The sequence below is a fragment of the Sarcophilus harrisii genome, chromosome 1, assembly GCF_902635505.1.
Source record: "Sarcophilus harrisii chromosome 1, mSarHar1.11, whole genome shotgun sequence".
Lineage (NCBI taxonomy): Eukaryota > Metazoa > Chordata > Mammalia > Dasyuromorphia > Dasyuridae > Sarcophilus > Sarcophilus harrisii.
In genome coordinates, this window is record NC_045426.1 from 692,609,760 (window position 1) to 692,630,277 (window position 20,518).

The window sequence follows — 20,518 nt, forward strand, 5'->3', positions numbered from 1 at the left end:
TCTCTGCTTGGCCCCAGGCAAAGATTTCTAGCCAGCTCGCCTGTTTTTCTTTAGAAGGAACAAATACAATGGAAAGAACATTGGTTTGGGTGTAAAGGAACATGGGATTGAAAGCTGGCCCTGCTGCTTAATACCTGTGTGATTCAAGGCATATCATCTCACATCCCTCGGCCTCAGTTTCTCCCTAAATAGAACTGGGGTGGGGGGAGAGGGTTGGATTAGAAATTGTGAAAAGTCCCTTCCAGCTCTGACTTTATGCTCTCGTGATCCTAAGAACACAGAAATGTGTTGACTTACTCTGTTTTCCTGTTTGCATTGATGTTTAATTTGGGAAAATGGCAATGTATCAATTCATTAAATCCAAGGCATCCTGGATTTGGTTTTAGGAGTCAGAGAGCCAATAAAGGGAGATGAAATGAGTCACTCACTCTTCTTTCCATTTTCTCACCTCTCTTGGAGAACCTGAAATAGAGAATATGGAAATGTAGCTCTGTGTTGGCCATTCCACACCTTGAATATTGGACTCAATTTTGAGCGGGTTACTTTTTTTTTTTTTTTTAAACGAAGACTCTATATTAGCAAGTTGGAGAGAATCTAGAGATGGGCAGCTAGGACTGGAAAAGGCACTTAGATCACATCATAGGATTTCAGATGAGATAATATTTGTAAAGTGCATAGCACTGTTCCTGGCACACTGTAGGTGCTATATAAATTGTATTTCCTTCCCCGGCCTAGTGGGACATGATAGTTACCTGCAAGTACTTGAAGTTTTGTTATATGAAACAAAGATCAGTCTTGTTTTGCTTGACATCATCATGTCAACCAGGAGCATCAAGTGAAGGTTATAACTAGATGGCACCTGAGGTCAGTCAACAATCATTTATTATGCACCTACTATGTGTCAAGAACTGATAAACATGGGAAAGTAAACTAAAATGTCTAATGGGGGAGAGGACAAATAAATAAACAAGAAGTACAGGATAAATGAGTTTTAATCAACAGAAAGGGATCAGGAAATGTTTCTTGTAGAAGGTGGGATTTTAGCTAGGATTGTAAGGAAGTCAGGGAAACCAAAAGACAGAAATGACAAGGGAGAGGTCTCCAGGGATGGGTGCCTGTCAGTGAAACAGCCTGGAGCTGGGAAATGGCATATTTTAGGTTAGGAAAAACAAGATGACTAGTAACACTGGATAACTTGTTCAGTTTTTTTTTTTTTTTTTTTTGGCCATATCCTATTCTCCATGACCCCATTTGGGGTTTTATTGGTAAAGATACTGGGGTGGTTTGCATTTCCTTCTCTAGCTCATTTTACAGATGAGTAAACTGAGGCAAATAGGGTAAAGTAATTTACCCAGGGTCACATGATTAGTGTCTGAGGTCAAATTTGAGCTCAGGAAGATGAGTCTGATTATAGACTCTCTGCCGGTGAATCATAGGTCTTATCTAATTTTTGTGTGTGATTTTTTTGGTGTAGTAGATGGTTGACATGACTGTATCTTTCAGACCAATTCCAAGACTGCTGTGATTTTCAACTTTGTTCTTTGAGGTGATAGATGGGGTGATCTCCAGAAGGGATCTTAAAGTCACAGTTCTGCTGTAGTAGTCTCACATCTTTTTCTAGAAGCTCCTTCCCAACCTTCTTTTTTTTTTTTTTTTTTTTTTTTGGATTTCAGTTTTATCTTCTGTAAAATGCATGAGTTGGACTTCAAGAAATTTGAAGACCTACTCCTAATATAACATTCTATGTTTTAAAGGCTCTTCCAGGTTTTATATTTCCTTTTCAGCTCTGATATTCTATGTATAAGGTTCCTTCTTGTGCTAGAATTTTACTTTGTAATGCTTTCCCACCTCTAACATTCCCTGTTTTTAGGCCCCTTCCATCTCTGACATTCCTTGTTCTAAGGCCCCTCCCAGCTCTGATATTCCCTGTTCTAAAGGTCCTCTCGGCTCTGACATCTCCTGTTCTAAGGACATTCCAACTCTGACACTCCCTGTTCTATGATCCTTCCCACTTTTGACGTTCTCTGTTCTAAGTTCCCTCCCAGATCTGCCATTCTAGGTTCTAGATTTCCTTCCCAGACTGATATTCTGGGCTCTATGACCTTTTCTAATTCTAATATTGCATTCTTCTAAATTTTAAAGATTTAGGCCCAATTCACTTTATTTTTCTATTTTGTGTCATGTGGTCTATTAAATTAAAATTAATTCAGTAGACATTCATTAAGTACCTACTATGGGTAAGTTCTTGTACTAAGTGTTGGGAAACAGAAACCAATAACAAAAACAAGAAAGCTTTTGTCCTCAAGGGAGTTCACATTTTTCAAGGGAGGGGACCTGGCCATGAAGGAATACAAGTCTATTGAAATTATTGAACACCAAGCTTCAGTATGAAGGAAATTATAGAAAAAAATATCACTCTAGAGTAGGATGATTCAAGTCTAAATTCTGGCTGTTACTTCAAGCTACCTGTAAGAGTCTGGATCAATCCACTAATCATTTTTGGAATACTGGGCTTTTGAGATCTTAAGACCTCCAATTCAGTGGTCCTATTACAAATATCCATAGAATAATTTTGTCTTTTCGCCCTCAAGAGATAGAGACAATAGTAACATCTCAGAGCTCCAAGACCAGGCTTTGTTAAGTACAGCATGGGTGTGAGGTTCCATAAAATGTTTTGCAAATTCTTCAGTTGCTAAATAACTACTCCATAAATTAGATTTGAATCTACCTGAGTAGATCACTGAATTTTTGTGAGCCTCAGTTTACTCACCTGTAAATTAGGAGAGTTAAACCAGATGACTTCTAAGGTAGAAAGGGAGCTAGATTCTAACACTCTCTCTTACCACCTATATAATCTTTAGAAAATCAACTTATCTTGTGGGACCTCAATTTCCTCATCTTTAAAAAAGGGATGAGGAATCAGAGGGAGAAACCAGCCCCCTTAGAAAAGAGTTGGGGAAGAAAGGTGATTGAATTGCTCTTGTGAACAGCAAGTGTAATTGTGGAGGGTGTCCCAGTCACAGCAAACAGAAGGCAGCAACTGAGTTGCTCCTAGGGATGGGAGCAGCCCTGGAGCCCTGGAAAAAAGAAAGCTTTTATTTTATTTTTTTTTGCCAGAAAGTCCTGCTCAAACAAATGTGCCAAGGTATTTGGAACATCTTTTGCATAAATGGATAGTTAATGATATAAACATAAGGGATTCAATGACACAGTTTGTCTCATCTTATTAAATCCTGGAAAGGCAGCCAGAGGCTACCAAGACTACCACATGATATAATCAGTCAAAAAGCAAATGGGAAAAACAAGTTTTCGTGGAGGCTGGAGGAGATAGGAGGAACGGATAAAGGCCGGGATGGTCATCATACTAACAGCTGACATCTTTGTGGTGTTTTACCTCTACTGTCTCCCTTCATGCTCCCACAATTTCAAGCCTAGTTCTACCCACTCTTTCCAAGGAGTTCTAGACTCATACACATCCAGCCAGATCCTTAGAGGTCTGATAGTGAGGAACAGTGGATGGACAGTGGTCAGATCCAGCCAGATCCTAGACGTCTGACAGTGGAAGGCAGTGGATGGACAGTGGTCAGATGCAGTTAAATCCTTAGAGATCTGTAAGTGAGGGACAGTGGTCAGATCCAGCCAGATCCTAGAGGTCTGACAGTGAGGGACAGTGGTCAGATCCAGCCAGATCCTTAGAGACCTGACAATGGGGACAATAAATTTAGAGTCAAAGGAATCTTCCCTTAGTCACTTCCCAGCTCCAGGACATTGGACAAACTGCTTTACTTTTCTGAACTGCAGGTTCCATGTGTGTAGAGTGAAGAGGTTAGATTAGATAATCTCAGACTTCTCTTCCATCTCTGAATCTATCTCCCCTTACAGATTTCTCTCTTTGGCTTATGCCTTAGTCTGAGTTTCACCTTCAAAATGAAGCTTGAGTGTGTCTGTGTTTGAGACGGGGTTCCCAACTCTTGCTCAGGCACTCGGGGTACAATACTTCTGAAAGAGTGGGTGGTTAGACTCTCCCCTAGTGAATATAATCCTATAAGGCACAGATAGCTCATCTAATTCTATCAATCCATAAAAAATAAACTGCATGTAAATGTATTTATTATTAATTTAAAAGGAAGAGATGCTCCATGGATATCAATCATGGAGCAGACTTAATCCACTATAGAAATTCCATGTAAATCTATTTGTCACTTATTTAAAAGGAAGAGATGCTACGCAGTGGCTCAAGGAATAGAGTGCTGGATCTGGACTGGGGAAATCTGAAGTTCAAATCTAGGTTCAGACACTTACTAGTTGTTGTCACTCTAATCAAGTCACTTTATGTTGTTTGCCTCAGTTTTTTCATCTGTAAAACGAGAAGGAAATGGCAAACCCTTCTAGTGTCTCTGCCAAGATGGAGTTACAAAGTTGGACACCAGTGAAAACTATTGAACGTAAAGTAAATGACCTCTAATCAATTAAAGTAATATAAATTAAAGCAACTCTGAGGTTGCACCTCATATCCATTAGATTGGAAAAGATGACAAAAGAAGAAAATGACAAATAGTAGAGAGATGCAGAAAGAAAAGAGGCGTGCTCGTGCATTGTTGGTGGAGTTGTGGATTTGTCTAGGCATTCTGGAAAGCAATTTGGAACTGTGTCCAAAAAGATCAGTAAACTATGTATTCCCTTTGAACCAGAAATGTTACATTTTAGGCTTATATCATAAAGAGATCAAAGACAACCAAGGGACCCGTGTGTAAAAGCATATTTACAGTAGCCCTTTTTTTGGAGGCAAAGAAGTAGAAACTATATCTTTATGCAAAAGATGTTCTGAATATCTTTTTTTTGAGTAGGATGTTCTTGCAAAAATGAATTTCTTTTCCAGGGCTCCAAAGCTGCTTCCTTCCCTGAGGGTACAACACTGGGAGTTGGCTGAATAAAATATGGTATATGAATATAATGGAGTACTATTGTCTTATAAGAAATGAGAGACAGTTTCAGAGAAGCCTGGAGAGGCTTGTATGAGTCAGAGAGAGCAGAACAATTTATATGATAATAAAACATGTGAAGAGAAATCATTTTGAAAGACTTTAGAACACTGATCAATGGAACGACCCAGTTCAATTTGGGAGGACCAGAGACAAAAATTGCTATAAGCCTTTTGTCAGAGGGGGGTGACCCAAAATGCAGAATAAAACTGGGGTTTTCCAAGGGTCACACAGCTAGCAAGAGTGTGAGGCAGGATTCAAATTCAGGTCCTTCTGATTCTCTCCATTCCCCCTTCTAGCTGCTCCTAGTCTTCTTGTTGGTGATTAATATTTCTTCTTTCTCTAAAAGGCAATCCCAGGGCAGGGTACCCCACAGTGCAGCAGGGGAGGAATAGCTCTGGCCTCCATGGAACCTCTATGTGCCATGTTTAAAAATAAAATCCTGCTTTTTTTTTCCTTTCTTTTTTCCATTCTATCAGGCCTTCCTCCAACCTCCTGAGTTGGACACCCCAGACAAGATGTCACCTTTTCTCCACTTGTTGGCAGGGACTCATGCTGGGAGCTCAGAAATGCTAAGTGTAATCCAAGCTGGGATGTGGAAATCCATCCCCTCCCTGTCTCACAGGAGGCCAGAACCTCATCTCCTTGCCTAAACTTTGAGTTTTTGGCACCCAAGGAAGTGGGAGAAGAGTGGGGCCCTTTTGTTTGGATTCAAGGGCCCGTTGCCAGAGGAATGGAGCCCAACGCTCCGGGTCTTCAGCCCAGCTAGATTCTATAAGATTTACTATACTGACTTAAGAAAGGGAAAAAAAAATAACTAGATTCACCCTGGAACTAAAATTTGGTAACTGTCTATAGTCTCCTATCCCTCCAGGCAACAGCTTGGTCCAATTATGAAAAGACTTTGGAATATTTAACATCAGGTGCAATAGAGACCTCCTGGGGAGAGAAAGATTCTTCGAGCAAAGGTAGGACTGGATCTCACATATCTGGCAGAAAGCAGTGACCTTGGCCAAAGGCGAGGGGGATCACGGTGACTTTATTAGCTGCTGCTGCCCAGCTGCTGGACTTCCTGCTTGGACCCCATGGAAATTTAATCAGTTCTTGGAAGGAGAAGCAGGGGAGGTCCTGGAAGTAAGAATTTTTGGTGGTATTCAGGGAAGGGGGTGATGTTAGTCAGGAACTGCCATCATTAAACACCCCAATGTGCTTTTAGATTATAACAGAGATTTTGGATTTGGTGATCTGCTCATTCACAGTCGGTGTCATTAAATTCTGCTGACCCCCAAGTCTCTCAAGTATTCCAGGGATGATGATGGTGATGATTGATGTTAATGAGAGCTGATGCTGTCTTATTATACATGCATATATATACATCTATGAATATCCATGTGTATTATATATATGATTTAGAATATGTCTGTATGTATATATGAAAATATATGTATATATTTTTGAGGTGATTAAAAAAAAACAGGATAGTACCAGCTCTCAAAGACTGTATGTCCTCCATGCAATATCATTTTTGAATAACCCCTCTCCCTGAGAAATACCTAACCAGTGTATCACAAGATAACACACACTCCATTAATCTCTCTATGGATCCCTAGACTGGTCCTGTGTAGCTTGCTGGAAAATCCAACATGGAGCACAAAGACTAAACAGAATCATTCCTTTGGAGAGCCCACATCTATCTCAACAGCAAATTATTATATAACTGGAGTTTTCCTAGCCACAGGGAAGGAGGAAAACCAGCCAGATATATGCAAGATTCTGCCATTGCCTACTATGGCCAGTTTTGACCATCATCTTTCTCTCTGCTTGTCTGTCTCTCTCTCCCTCCCTGTCTCTGTTTCTCTTGTCTCTTCTCTCTGTCTCCATCTCTGTCTCTTTGTTTCTGTGTCTGTCTCTCTTTTTCTTTTCCCCTCCCTCTCTCCCTGTCTGTCTGACTCTTTTTCTCTCTTCTCCCTTCCTCCCTCTCTCATTCTCTCCTTCTCCCTTGTCTGTCTCTTTGTCTCCCTCTGTGTGTCTCTCTCCCCCTTCTCTCCATCTCTCTTTCTCTGTCCTTCTATGTGTGTCTCTATTTCTTCATCTTTCTCTCTCTGTGTCTCTGTCTCTGTCTGTGTCTATTTCTGTCTCTGTCTCTCTTACACACGACCCTTAGCTCCACTGCTTCTTCCCATTGTACATCTGGGGTGGCCCTTGCCCCTTCAGAGGCTGGAAGCGGATCCCGGAGGCCGCGGGCTGGGCAGCACAGCTGGAGGGCAGGGCAGCTCTGGCCATCCTTGTGGATGGGCTATTTCTCCGGCCCTGGGAACAGAGAGCTGGCCAACGGGAGCTATGTGTGGTCTCCCGGCCGGTCCAATTCCCCTGTTCTATTTGGCAGGCGGAGGGGAAGAACAGAACTAGGTTTGGGCTATTAAAAAAAAAAAGATGTTTTTTGAGAGGTGGGGACAGAGGGAGGCAGAATCCACTCTAGAGTTGGTATTTTTCCTTTTTAAACAAACCGCCCGGCTTTTAAGATCTTCAAAATCCCATTAAAGGCTTTTACCCCTTCATAGACTGGAGGCGTTTGATGAAAGCTGGCGAAGGGGGAGGGAGAAGATAATGGGGCCTCTGAGAGTATCGTCAAGAGGCCTTCATTTCTCCTGTCTCCCCTCCTGGTAATGGCGTTGGATGTAAACACTGCTCTGGTGAACACTGGAGAGTGATTACAGGCTGGCTGGGGAAGGAGGAAGTATTTTCAAACCACAAGGAGGAATGCTGCTCTTTGAAGGAGCTGGGCATTTGTTTTTGGCCCCCCTCCATGCGCCCCCCTCCCCCAGCCCCACTGCCTTTCCCAACTGTTCTCCCCACCGGCCCTCTCTTTCTATAAACACAGTGACAGAAATGAGACCTGGGCAAATCTGTTAAACATTTTAAGCACAAGTGGAGTTGGCAGTTGTCTCACTCGGCAGGATATGCGAGCCGAGGCTAATAACTTCGTAATGGGCCTTTTGTTTTTGTCTGGGGAGTCTGATTGGGGGAGGGAGCGGAGGGCATGGGGCTCTGAGGAGGGAGGGGGGGAACGGGCTCCCGATGCCACGGAAGGAGCCATGATCCCCACCCCAGGAGGCTCCATTGGGGCCGCCATGTTCTCGGTTCTGCAGAGCCACCCACCCGTAAGCTCTCCATCCATGGCCAGAGTCCCCCCACGTCTTTAGAGGGACGCGATGTACAACACTTTGGGCGAAATCTCCTCTCCTTGGATCCGTCCGACTTCCAGTCCGGAGTCTTTCATTGGTTCCATGCTTAGAATTCCCAGTGACGTCAATAGGGTTCCATATGCAAAACACGTGCGGCCCAAAGACCCGAGAAGAGCATGGGGGAGAATAGAGCTGGCTGCTTGGCGACTCTGGTTGCGTATTTCTCTGTCTGAGACTTCAGCGTGGGACCGAGGAGCTGTCATGTTCTTAATTCTGGTCCGCTCTGACTCTGGTGGAATCCTGGAGCTGGAAGTGACTGCCGGCAATCGTGGAGTCTAACCCTGGCCTTTAGCCTGGTGGATGGCCAAGCCTTCTAAACCGTTGCAGATGTCCCCTCTCTTCCTGGGAGAGCTCCGGGGATGGAGACTACTGTCTTCTGTCATGGTTCAATCCAGGGCTTCGCGTCCCTTGTTTTTGTATGCGTTCAGCCTGTACATATGCATGCACGCACATTACATTAATAATCATAAATTAATAACACACCATAATAGATTAACATAATAAATAAAAACAAATAATAAATGATAGATCTCATTAATATGGTGCTTTCAAAGAGCTTCTTTGTCTCTCAGCAACCGTATAAAATAGCACTATCATTGTTCTCATTTTACAGATAAAGAAACTGAGCCAAAGTTCATTGGTTTTCACAGGTTCACACAGCTAGTAGGTATCAGAGGCAAGATTTAAACATAGATCTTATTCACTCGAAATCAATCACTCTATCCACTGCTCCATCTGGCTGCCTCTGTTTTGTTGTGTCCAAGTCCTCTAATCAAATTTCAAGTCTCTCCATTTAAGGATAAGGATCTTATACTTCTGCTGACATATAGTGCTTGTCACACAGGTAGTGTTCAGAACATTCGTAAATTCAATTCAGTTCAATTCAACAAACATGTATTAATGCAGGGGTTCTTAGCCTAGGGTCTGTAAACTGAAAAAGAAATGGAGAACTACTTTAATCATATAGGTTTTATTTTATGCCTTTACAACATTATTTTGGGATTAAATGAGTTTAAATATTTATTACATATGATGTATACATGTATATATAGGCATATATGTGCACATATGTGCATCTGCATAAATACAGTCATACACGTGTACATGTCATATATGTATGTGTGTCATATATGTATATAAGCATATATACATGTGTATGCATACATATATGTGTGTGTGTGTATATATATATATATATACATATATAATATTTGTTCTTAGCAGTCATGGGCACAGAGCAAGCTCTGTATAAATGCTAATTTCCTTCTTTGTCCCAGAGGGGGTCCATAGGCTTCTTAGATCATCCAAAGGGTTCATAACACAACAAAACAACAACAACAACAACAACAAAAACAGTCAAGAAGCCCTGCATTAAAGACAGACTTGGAAGACATTGTTCTAACGGCTTGGAAATATGATAAAGACAAAAACGAAACCATTCCTGCCCTCAAGCTATTTACTGATTTATTTTTATATTTATTTACTGATGATGCTTTTACTTATCATGAAAATGGTAGCTCCTCCAATTGGATTCTTCTTTCTGTCTAGCCTTTCTCAGTCTTGCTTTAACTGCTGCTCATTTTGCCTCTCTTCAGGTCCTGGGGCATTGTGGGGATCACAGGCAGAGTGCCACCGTCGGAGTCAGGAACATTTCTCTTTCTTTGACACATCCAAACTGAACCCCTTTAACCTAGGCAGCTCCACTAGCCATCTCTGCTCAACTATCTGAGGGTAGCAATCTCTCCATTCATTTTGTTTCCAGGACCTAAAGTGGTGCCCAGCATACAGCAGACACTTAATAAATCCTTACTGGTTGATTATTTGATGAACTGCAGGAGGGTTGCTGACCTGCACTGGTAGAAGGAATTTTCTCACCGGGAATTCCCTGTTTCAAGGAAATCACAGATCTAGTCCAAATTCTCTGTCTGTCTTTCTCTCTCTCATACACATACTCACATATACACAGAAGAGACAACTAGAACATTAGATATGAATTCAGGAAGACGAGTTTAAATCCCGCCACATAGAATTAACAGCAAGTTATTTCATTTTTCTTTCAGCCTCAGTTTCCTCATCTATAAAATACAAAATACTTACCTTCTAGAACTGTTTACAAAGCAAATAAGCTCACAATGTATTTGAATGTGTTTGTGTGTGTGTATGTGTGTGTGTGTGTGTGTGTGTGTGTGTTTTGGAGTGGATCGAGTGCTGGACCTGGAGTTAGAAAGATGAATCTTCCTGAGCTGAAATCTGACCTCAGCTCTGGGCAAGTCACTTAACCCTGCCTGCCTCAGTTTCCTCATCTGTCAAATGAGCTGGAGAAGGAAATGGCAAACCGCTCCAGTGTCTCTCCCAAGAAAACCCCAAATAGAGTCATTAAGAGTTGGACACAATTGAAAAATGACTGCACAATAGCAATCTATAAAATTTAGAACTGGAAAAAAATTGAGAGATCATCTCATTCAACCTCCTCATTTTACAGTTAGGGAAACTGAGTCCCAAGGAAGTTGTGACTAGTTCAAAATCAAAAGGCTAATAAATGTCCCAGTCAGGTTTTGGATTCATGTCTTCTGAACCCACAAGGCTTTGTCTTATCCCATTCACCATCCATTATCGTTTCTCTAAAGATGTGGTGAAAAAAACTGTATACATTTAATAGAAATCTGTCCACAAGACTTTGTAAGTGATTTTGAAGTCTGAAGGGTTAACACAGAGATATTAAAAATTAGCCCATGTACTGGAATAGAAACCTGTATCCTGTAGTCCAGGTGAACTACAGGATGGAGCCTGATCTGAATGGTGGATGTGATTGGCTGACTGGTAGACCCAATGGCCAGTGGCCATCCTGCCATGATCCTGGAGTGGATGACCATTCCTCCCCTAAATATCCCATTAAGCTATTTTTTAACATTCCCCCTTCCCTCTGTGTTCAAATGTAGCATTTGCAGGAAGCATAAACCTGTGTGATCTATCTCCAGTCGACTGCCTCAATGCCCAGGAGTACATCATTTATTTCCCATAAGTACCTGTCTAACTCTTCCTCAAAAAAATGCTCAGGGTTACAACTTTCCCTGCTTCCTGAGGGAATTCTCCATTCCACATTTTAATTACTCACTCCATAAAGGGTTGTTTCCTGAACTCTGCATTTCAGCCATTTTTTGGTCATTTTTTTGGTTGCTTAAATATTAAGTATATTACCATCTTGACTCTTTGGAAATGTCCACCATTGTGGCTCTTTTACAATATATATACTCCCGTAGTTGAGGACTCTTTGCTTAATTTTCTTTATTTTCAAGCAGACTGGTATTTTTAATAGTTATTTATCATTTTATGTGTGAGGCAACTGTGTGGTGCAGTAGTCTGGTCCTGCCCTCAGGAAGATGTGGGTTCCTTATGGCTTGATACCTACTGTGTAACCCTGGGCAAGTCACTTCACCTGTCTGCCTCGATTCTCTCACATGTAAAATGAGTTGGACAAGGTCAGTATCTCAGCCAAGAAAAATCCAAATGGGGTAATAAGAGAGTCAGACACTAATGAAAAATAAACTATTTCACGTATACTTCTTTTAGCTCTTACTTCCCACCCACTGTATTCCCATGACATTAGCAAGAATTAATAAACACTCATTTAGTAAACACACCTTTGCTTCTATATTCTAGGAACTATGCTAAGGGATAGAGATATAAAGACAATACTGAAATAGTCCCTTCCCTCAAGGAACTTATATTCTCTCAGATTTTATTGTTTTAAAATAGTTTTATTGATACCCTTTTTATGCCATCAGTTCCCAATATTATCTCCTCCTGCCCTATAGACTCTCAGTTTTCTCATCTGTGACTTGGGGATGATAGTAGCATTTATTTCATAGGATTGTTGTGAGGATAAAATGAGATAATATTTGTAAAGCTCTTTGCAAATTTTAAAGCACTTTGTAAATGTTAGTTATTATTATTATTAGTTCTTACTTATTTGTCCCTTGCATTTTGTTTTCTTTGAACTTTATCAGGTCATGTAAAGGTTTCCATTTTTCTTCAAGTCTCTTATATTCACCATTTTTATGACATAATAATATTCTGTTTTATATTAACCTACCACAATTTTTCAGAAATTCCCCCAGTTAATGAATACCCAGTTTATTGCTAGTTTTTTCTTACTACAGAAAGTTCTGTTATGAATTTTTTAGTATACATGGGACTCTCTTTTCTGCATTGTGATCACTAGGACAAATGGGGTAGCAATTTTTCTTGCATAATTCAAGATTGTTTTTTGGAAAGATTTGGATCAATAGGATATTACTTAGTAAATATTCTTGTCTTTCCACAACCACTCCAACTTTGGTGATTTTTATTCTTTATTATCTTGGCTAATCAATCTGCCATTTCAATGGCTATGTTGTAGTAGTCTGCTCAATAAACTCCAGTGGCTCCCTATTACATGCTCTATTTGGCACTCAAAGCCTTTCTTAATCTGTTCCTCCTGGTTGCCGTGCAGTCTTCTTACACCTTACTTCCTGGATCTCTTGGATCTTTGACAATGTACTCCTGGCTGTTCCATGAGCAAGACACTCCTTTTCTTGGCTCCAGATAATTTCTCTGACTTTCCCTCTCCCTTCTATCTTCTAATTGATAATCTTGGTGGCTTCCTTTAAATCTGAATTAAAATCCCATTATTTCCTAGAACCCTTCCCAATCTTTCTTAGTTCCAGTGCCTTCACTCTGTTAATTATTTCCTATTTATCCTGTATAGAGCTTGCTTTGTACATATTTGCTTTCTTTGTCCCACATTAGATTGTGAGCTTCTTGAGGGTAGGGAAAAACTTTTGTCTCTTTCTGTCTCTTTTTGTCTTTCTAAGTTTAGCAAGTGCCTGATCCATAGTAGGTTCTTAAAAATGTTTGTTGATTGATATTAACTGATTAATTTAAATGTATTTATTTATAGTTTAAATGACAACAATACTTCTTTCAAGTCGCTGGATACTTAAATGTGTGTGTGTGTGTGTGTGTGTGTGTGTGTGTGTGTATGTGTATACATATAGATAGATAGAGAGGATATATTAGAATAGAATATAAATACATAGAAAAATATGGAAATAAACATAAATATATAGAAATAAATATATAAATATATAGAAACACACAGAGAAATATATATGTATATATATATATATATATATACACACATAGAAAATATACACATACATATATACTTGTAGGAAATGAAGATCTCCCTGTTCATGACACATTTCAACATTTTTAGATAAAAAATGCAATTTCTGAAATTTCCTTTCCCAGGGCAGATTTATAAATTTTAGTATTAGAAAGGAGGGTAAAATGATAGATTTATAACTGTAGGTAAACTTAAAAGTATAATCCTCTACCTTTTCAGATAAGGAAACTGAGACCCAGAGAAGTTGATGGGTTTCTCTAAAGTCACAATGTGACAGAGCTGGGATTCAAAGCCAGATCCTGTCTCCCTAAATCTAGAATTTGGCCTGTTCATCTAATCTAATCCTTTCATTTACAGAAGAGGAACCCGGAGGTCAAAAGGGATCACTTAAACTGCCCAAGTCACAGAGATGGTCAGTGAAAGTACTGGGAATTGAACTTAGCCATATTGATCTTGGGGCAGCTAGGGGTGCCATAGTGCCCAGAAAGCCCAACCTGGGGTCAGAAAGACCTGAGTTCAAATGCCGCCTCAGACACTTACTAACTATGTGATCCTAATGGGAAAGTCACTTAATCCTGCTTGCTTCAATTTCATCATCTTTAAAATGAGCTGGAGAAGGAAATGGCTCAATACTCTGTACCAAAAAAATGACTGAATAACAACAAGAATATTGTCCTTGAATAAGTCATTTAATGGTGGAAGAGACCATAGAGACCAAGAGATCCTTACTATATTTATAAGAAACGTAGATCAAGAGAAATAGAATGATTTGTCTATGGTCACACGACTAAGTTTCCGAAGCAAGATTCAAATGTAGGCCTTCCTGACTCCAAGTTCAGTATTCTATCCGCCATACCTCTCAAAAGTGGTGTTTTATACACAACAATTAGTCAATCAACAAGCATTTATTAATTAGAATTCTGCATAAAGATGAGCAGGCTGATTTCTTTTTTTTTTTTATTATATCTTTTTATTTACAAAACATGCATGGGTAATTTTTTTTTTTTTTTTTTTTTTTTTTTAGCACTGACTCTTGCAAAACCTTGCATTCCAAATTCCCCCTTCTTCCTCTTACCCCCTTCCCTGGGGAAGGCAGGCAGTCCAATACATTTTTAAATTATATGTTAAATCCAACATATGCATACATAGTTATACATTTATCTTGCTGCACAAGAAAAACCAGATCTAGAAAGAAAAAAAAAACTGAGAAGGAAAACAAAAATGCAAGGAAATAATAACAGAAAGAGTGAAAATGCTATGTTGTGGTCTACGCTCAGTTCCCATAGTCCTCTCTCTGGGTGTAGATGACTCTCTTTATTACTGGACAATTGGAATTGGTTTGAATCAACTCATTGTTGAAGAGAGCCACGTCCATCAGAATTGATCATTGCATAGTCTTCTTGTTGCCGTGTATAATGATCTGGTTCTGCTCATTTCACGCGGCATCAGCTCATGTAAGTCTCTTAAGTGTGAAATCATCCTGTTGGTCATTTCTTACAGAACAATAATATTCTGTAGCATTGATATACCATAACTTATTCAGCCATTCTCCAATTGATGGCCATCCATTCAGTTTCCAATTTCTTGCTACTACATAAAGGGCTACCACAAACATTTTTGCACATGTGGGTCCCTTTCCCTCCTTTAAGATCTTTTTGGGATATAATCCCAGAAGAAACACTGCTGGATCAAAGGGTATGCACAGTTTGATAACTTTTTGAACATAGTTCCAAATTGCTCTCCAGAATGGCTGGATGTATTCACAATTCCACTAACAATGTATCAGTGTCCCAGTTTTCCCACATCCCCTCCAAAATTCAGCATTATCTTTTCCTATCATCTTAGCCAATCTGAGAGGTGTATAGTGAAATCTCAAAGTTGTCTTAATTTGCATTTTTCTGATCAATGGTGATTTGGAGCACCTTTTCATGTGACTAGAAATAGTTTCAATTTCTTTGTCTGCAAATTGTCTGTTCATATCCTTTGGCCATTTTTCAATTGGAGAACGACTTGATTTCTTATAAATTTGAGTCAGTTCTCTATATATTTTGGAAATGGAGTCTTTATCAGAACTTTTGAATGTAAAAATGTTTTCCTAGTTTATTGCTTTCCTTCTAATCTTGTCTGCATTAGTTTTGTTTGTACAAAAACTTTTTAATTTAATATGATCAAAATTTTCTATTTTATGATCAATAATGATCTCTAGTCCTTCTTTGGTCACAAATTCCTTCCTCCTCCATAGGTCTGAGAGGTAAACTATCCTAAGTTCTTTTAATTTATTTATAATCTCTTTATGCCTAGATCATGAATCCATTTTGACCTTATCTTAGTATACAGTGTTAAGTGTGGGTCAATGCCTAGTTTCTGCCATACTAGTTTCCAATTTTCCTAGCAGTTATTGTCAAATAGTGAATTCTTATCCCAAAAGCCGGGGTCTTTGGGTTTGTCAAACACTAGATTGGTATAATTATTTACTATTTTGTCTTGTGAACTTAACCTATTCCATGGATCAATCTAGTCTATTTCTTAGCCAGTACCAAATGGTTTTGATGACCTCTGCTTTATAATATAGTTTTAGATATGGTACATCTAGGCCACCTTCATTTGATTTTTTTTATCTTCTCTTTCTCTATTTTATGCAAGTAAGCATTTAGAGATATAAAATCTCCCCTTATTACTTTGGCTGCATCCCACAAATTTTTCTATATTGTCTCATTATTGTCATTCTCTTCGATGAAATTATTAATTGTATCTATGATTTGCTGTTTTACCCATTCATTCTTTAGGATGAGATTATTTAGTTTCCAATTACTTTTGGTATTTTTTCCCCTGGTTTTTTATTGAATATAAATTTTATTGCATTGTGATATGGAAAAAAATGCATTTATTATTTCTGCCTTTTGAGGAGGCTAATTTCAGAAAACCTGGAGAGACTTACATGAACTGAACTAAGCGAAGTGAGAAGAACCAAGAGAACATTTTTACACAGCAACAAGGTTATGTGATGATCAACTGTGATAGATGTGAGTCTTTTCAACAATGAGGTGACTCAGGCCAATCCCAATAGATTTGTAATGGAGAGAGCCATCTGCACCCAGAGAGAGGACCATGGGGACTGAATATGGATAAGAGAACAGTATTTTCACTTTTGTTGTTGTTTGTTTGCTTTTTTTTTTTCCTTTCTCACATTTTTTTCCCCTTTAGATCTAATTTTTCTTGTGCAGCATGAGTATGGAAATATGTTTAGAAGACTTGCATAGGCTTAATGTATATCAGATTGCTTGCTGTTCTGGGAAAGTTGGAGATGAATAGAAAGAAAGGAAAATTTGGCCCACAAGGTTTTGCAAAGGTGAATGTTGAAAATTACCTTTGCATGTATTTGGAAAAATAAAATATTATTAAAAATAAAGAAAAAACCCCCAAGAATTCTGCATAAAGAATCAAGTTTTCTGAATAATAATGTCTTGCTACTAATGAGATCTGTTCAACAAGCAAAGATTAAAAAAGACATAGTTAAGATACATATTATATATTTAATTTGCTTTTGATGATATTTCCATGTAGTCATGATCTTGAGGATGGGGAAGCATCCTTCACCTGGCAGAGTAAAACATTATCCATACCTGTTCATGCTATTTATTTCTTATCTAGTTTACTCCATGAATCACATCCACTATTTTTCTTTTTCATTTGACCTCCCCTGTGTTTTCCCACTTGGAGGAGCATCTCAAAAACAAACACCAAGAAATCCATTCAGCTTTGGACCTCTAGCACTGGGCCAAGTTGTCCTGATTGACAAGTAAACACCAACTCAAAATATACTACATCTATCTTCTCCCTCCCTCCCCCCTCTCTCCTCCCCCCTCCCCATTCCCTTCTCTCTCCTTCTCTCTCCCTCCTTCTCTCTCTGTCTCTCTCTGTCTCTCTCTCTCTTTCTCTCCTTTCTCTTCCCTCCTTCCTTCCTCCCTTCCTTCTTTTCTTTTTTCATATGGCAAGGGGAACCCTTTTTTGGTGACTGAATACTTTTGGGGGTCATTTCAGTTTTAAATCTGTTAAATAAATATTGTATCTATTAAACTTCCATAAGAAGTAATGATATTCAGCACCAATTTTTGGGGGGATGATGTCATTCTGTGCTTGCTCCAAGTGTTTTGGCATAGCCTATAATAATCCTAATTATAGTACTTCACCAACGTCCCCTTTCGATGTCTCATCGTGGTAGAGAAGTGACTATGAGTGTTTAACAGCTATGTCAAGGGAATGACAGTTTAGAGAGTCCTACAGGATTGGAAAGACTTTGAGGAGGGGGTCAGTGATGCTCCCTGAATCTAGACATTCTAGAAAAGGTTAGAAAGTCTCATCACCAGATTTGGTCAATTCTAATTTTATTTATTTAATATTTTCCCCAGTTACATTCAAAATAACTTTTTTCATTTGTTTTTAAGATTTTTGAATTCCAAGTTCTCTCCCTTATCCCCACCCACAATTAAGCAACCACATGTGAAGTTATGTAAAATATTTCCATAAAAGTCAAGTTGTGAAAGAAAACATAGATCTCCCACCTTAATAAAAATAAAAACCCTCCAGAAAAATTAAATTAAAATAGAGAGAGATGGAGAGAGACACAGAGAATGCTTTGATCTGTATTCAGACTCAATCAGCTCCTTCTCTGGATATGGAGTGGATTTTTCATCATAAATCCTTCAGAGTGGTTGTGGATGACTATACTCCTGTGAATAACTAGTTAATTAACAGCTGGTCATCTCAAAATATTACAGTATAGTTTACTCATCACCAGATTTAGGTTCACACTATTTCTAAAAAAGCAGCACAGAGTCATCGAGTCAATGATCAATAATGGGAACCAAAAGAGATTGCCAACTAAGTCTGCATTAAGAGTAATTTAGTTTTGAGATTATGAGAGATTACAGTTCCCCAATTCTCAGCCCTGTTCAGTATATATGTTGGGGTTTGTGTTCAGGTTTTGCTGACACATTTTTGAAAGAACATTGGCAAGTTAGGGTATATCCTAAGGAGGAGAACTAGGATATTGTGGGGACTCAAGTCATATTAAGATCATTTTAAGGATCTGGGAATATTCAGCCTAAAGAAGAGGGTGCTTAGTAAGGGCATGATTATTGGGTATTTGAAGACCTTCATGTAGGAGGACTAGTCTTGCTCTGTTTGACTCCACTGGGTAGTCAGTCAATTAGCATTTATTGAGCACTAACTAACTATATGTCAGGCACTGAGCCAGCCTTGGGAATAAAAAGACTAAAAACAATCTCTGGTCTCCCAAACAAGAGACAGATGGCATAAATTGGGAACAGTTTCAGAGGGAAAGCACTAAGACTCAGGAGCACTGAGAAAACCTACTTGTGGAAGGTGAGACTTTAATTGAAATGTGAAAGAAGCTAGGAAATAGAGATAAGGAGGAAAAGTGTTCAAGGCTTGGGAGACAACCAGTAAAAACATTCAGAATTGGGAGATGAAGTGTTGTATTAGAGAAATACCAAGGAGGTCCATATTATTAGATCCTGGAATCAATGGAGGAGAATAAGGTATGAGAAGACCGGAAAAGGAGGAGATCCAGAGCTGTTATGGCCAAGAGAAATGGGTAGATATTGACAAGAAGCAAATTTAGATTTAATGTGAAAAAATATTTTCAATGACTTGTGGTGCAAAAGGAATATCATCTCAAGAAATGGTGGTTTGTTTTTCACACGAGGTCTTGCAGAAAAAGGTTGTTCACTTAGAACTCTTGTAGAAGTAATTCCTATATGGCGAAAGGCTTAAAGGTTAGATTCAATGATGTCCTCTGATGCACCTTGAAAACTAAGATTTGATTCTAAATCAAATCTATTGTGATTTTGTACCTATGAGGGAAACATCCACACTAAGGAAAGTTTAGATCTTGCAATTACTGAAGAAATAACTGTGATCAAAAGTTCCCACTTATTTGAATCTCTGAAGTTTATAAAGGACTTATCATATATTTTCTCAGTAAACACTTAACATCTCTGATTTGTTCAAATCCTTTTTTCCTAGGCCTCTCATTTGTAAAATGTGGAGGTGGGTCTGAGGTTCCTTTCAACTTTAGATCTGTAATTCTATTACAGGGCCTCAGTTTCCTTATGTGTAAAATCAAAGGGTTAGACAAGATTTAAGTAGTATTATGCTCAAATAGAAACTAGGACTACTAAACCATACATAAGGATCCCTAATAGTATACTTAGACTTATATAAAAATATTAACGTTATCTATGTTTTGTTCTGTTTTTATTCATTTACAAATGGTTCAGTGGTTAGTGAACTGGTCCTGGAATTAGGAGAGCCTGCTTTCAACCTCAGACACTTACCAGTTGCATGATCCATGACAAGTCATTTAACCCCAATTGCCTCAACAACAATAACGGGACAACAAAGAAAACAAAGAAAAGAAAATGAAGTTCAAGGTAAGTGATGGATAATAAGTTCTAAATAAATATTTGTTGATTATCAGTCACTGAGCTAAGATCTGAGGTATGGTGACCATAGAAGGTCAAATAATTAGTAAAAGGAAGAATTAATATTGAAACCCAGATACTGTGACTCCAAATCTGAGGATGCTTTCTGGATTATCTTTAAAAAGATGGCGATTCAACATTAGACAAAGGAAATTCTACTTTCTGAAGCATTCGTTCATTTAACATATATATTTATTGATTGACAACTATGTGCTAGATGTTGTGCTAGGAAGGAAGATGGAAGATTCAAGAAATAAACTGTTTTTACCCTCAAGGAGCTTACTATATAACGGAGGCAAGAAGCAGTGGGAGTTAACATGAAGATTTTCTTGGCAAATATACTACAGTCTTTTTCATTTCCTTTGTCAATTTACAGATGAGGAAACTGAGGCAAACAGGTTAAGGGTCATAGAGCTTGTAAGTGTCTGAAGTCATATTTGAGTCCACATCTTTCTAATTCCAATCCATACTCTATCCACATCACTTCCTACCACCCTGTGGAGTAAGTATAATCTATGCCAATTCAAATTCATCACTCAAGAAAGGGTAAATATTTATCACCTGATCAATATCTTAGAGTATTTCTGAATGAACAAGAAAAAAAAGATTGGAAAATAT

General features: G+C 38.8%; 1 long non-coding RNA gene across 1 annotated transcript in view; it reads left to right on the top strand.

Annotated features, from left to right (window-relative positions):
- The window catches only part of LOC116421468, a 34,022-nt gene extending 14,076 nt beyond the window's left edge, over positions 1–19,946 (top strand). The window contains exons 2-3 of the long non-coding RNA XR_004231829.1: positions 5,857–5,950; positions 19,697–19,946. This is a non-coding gene — a long non-coding RNA (uncharacterized LOC116421468). The remainder of the gene's footprint in view (positions 1–5,856; positions 5,951–19,696) is intronic.
- Positions 19,947–20,518: the final 572 nt, after the last annotated feature.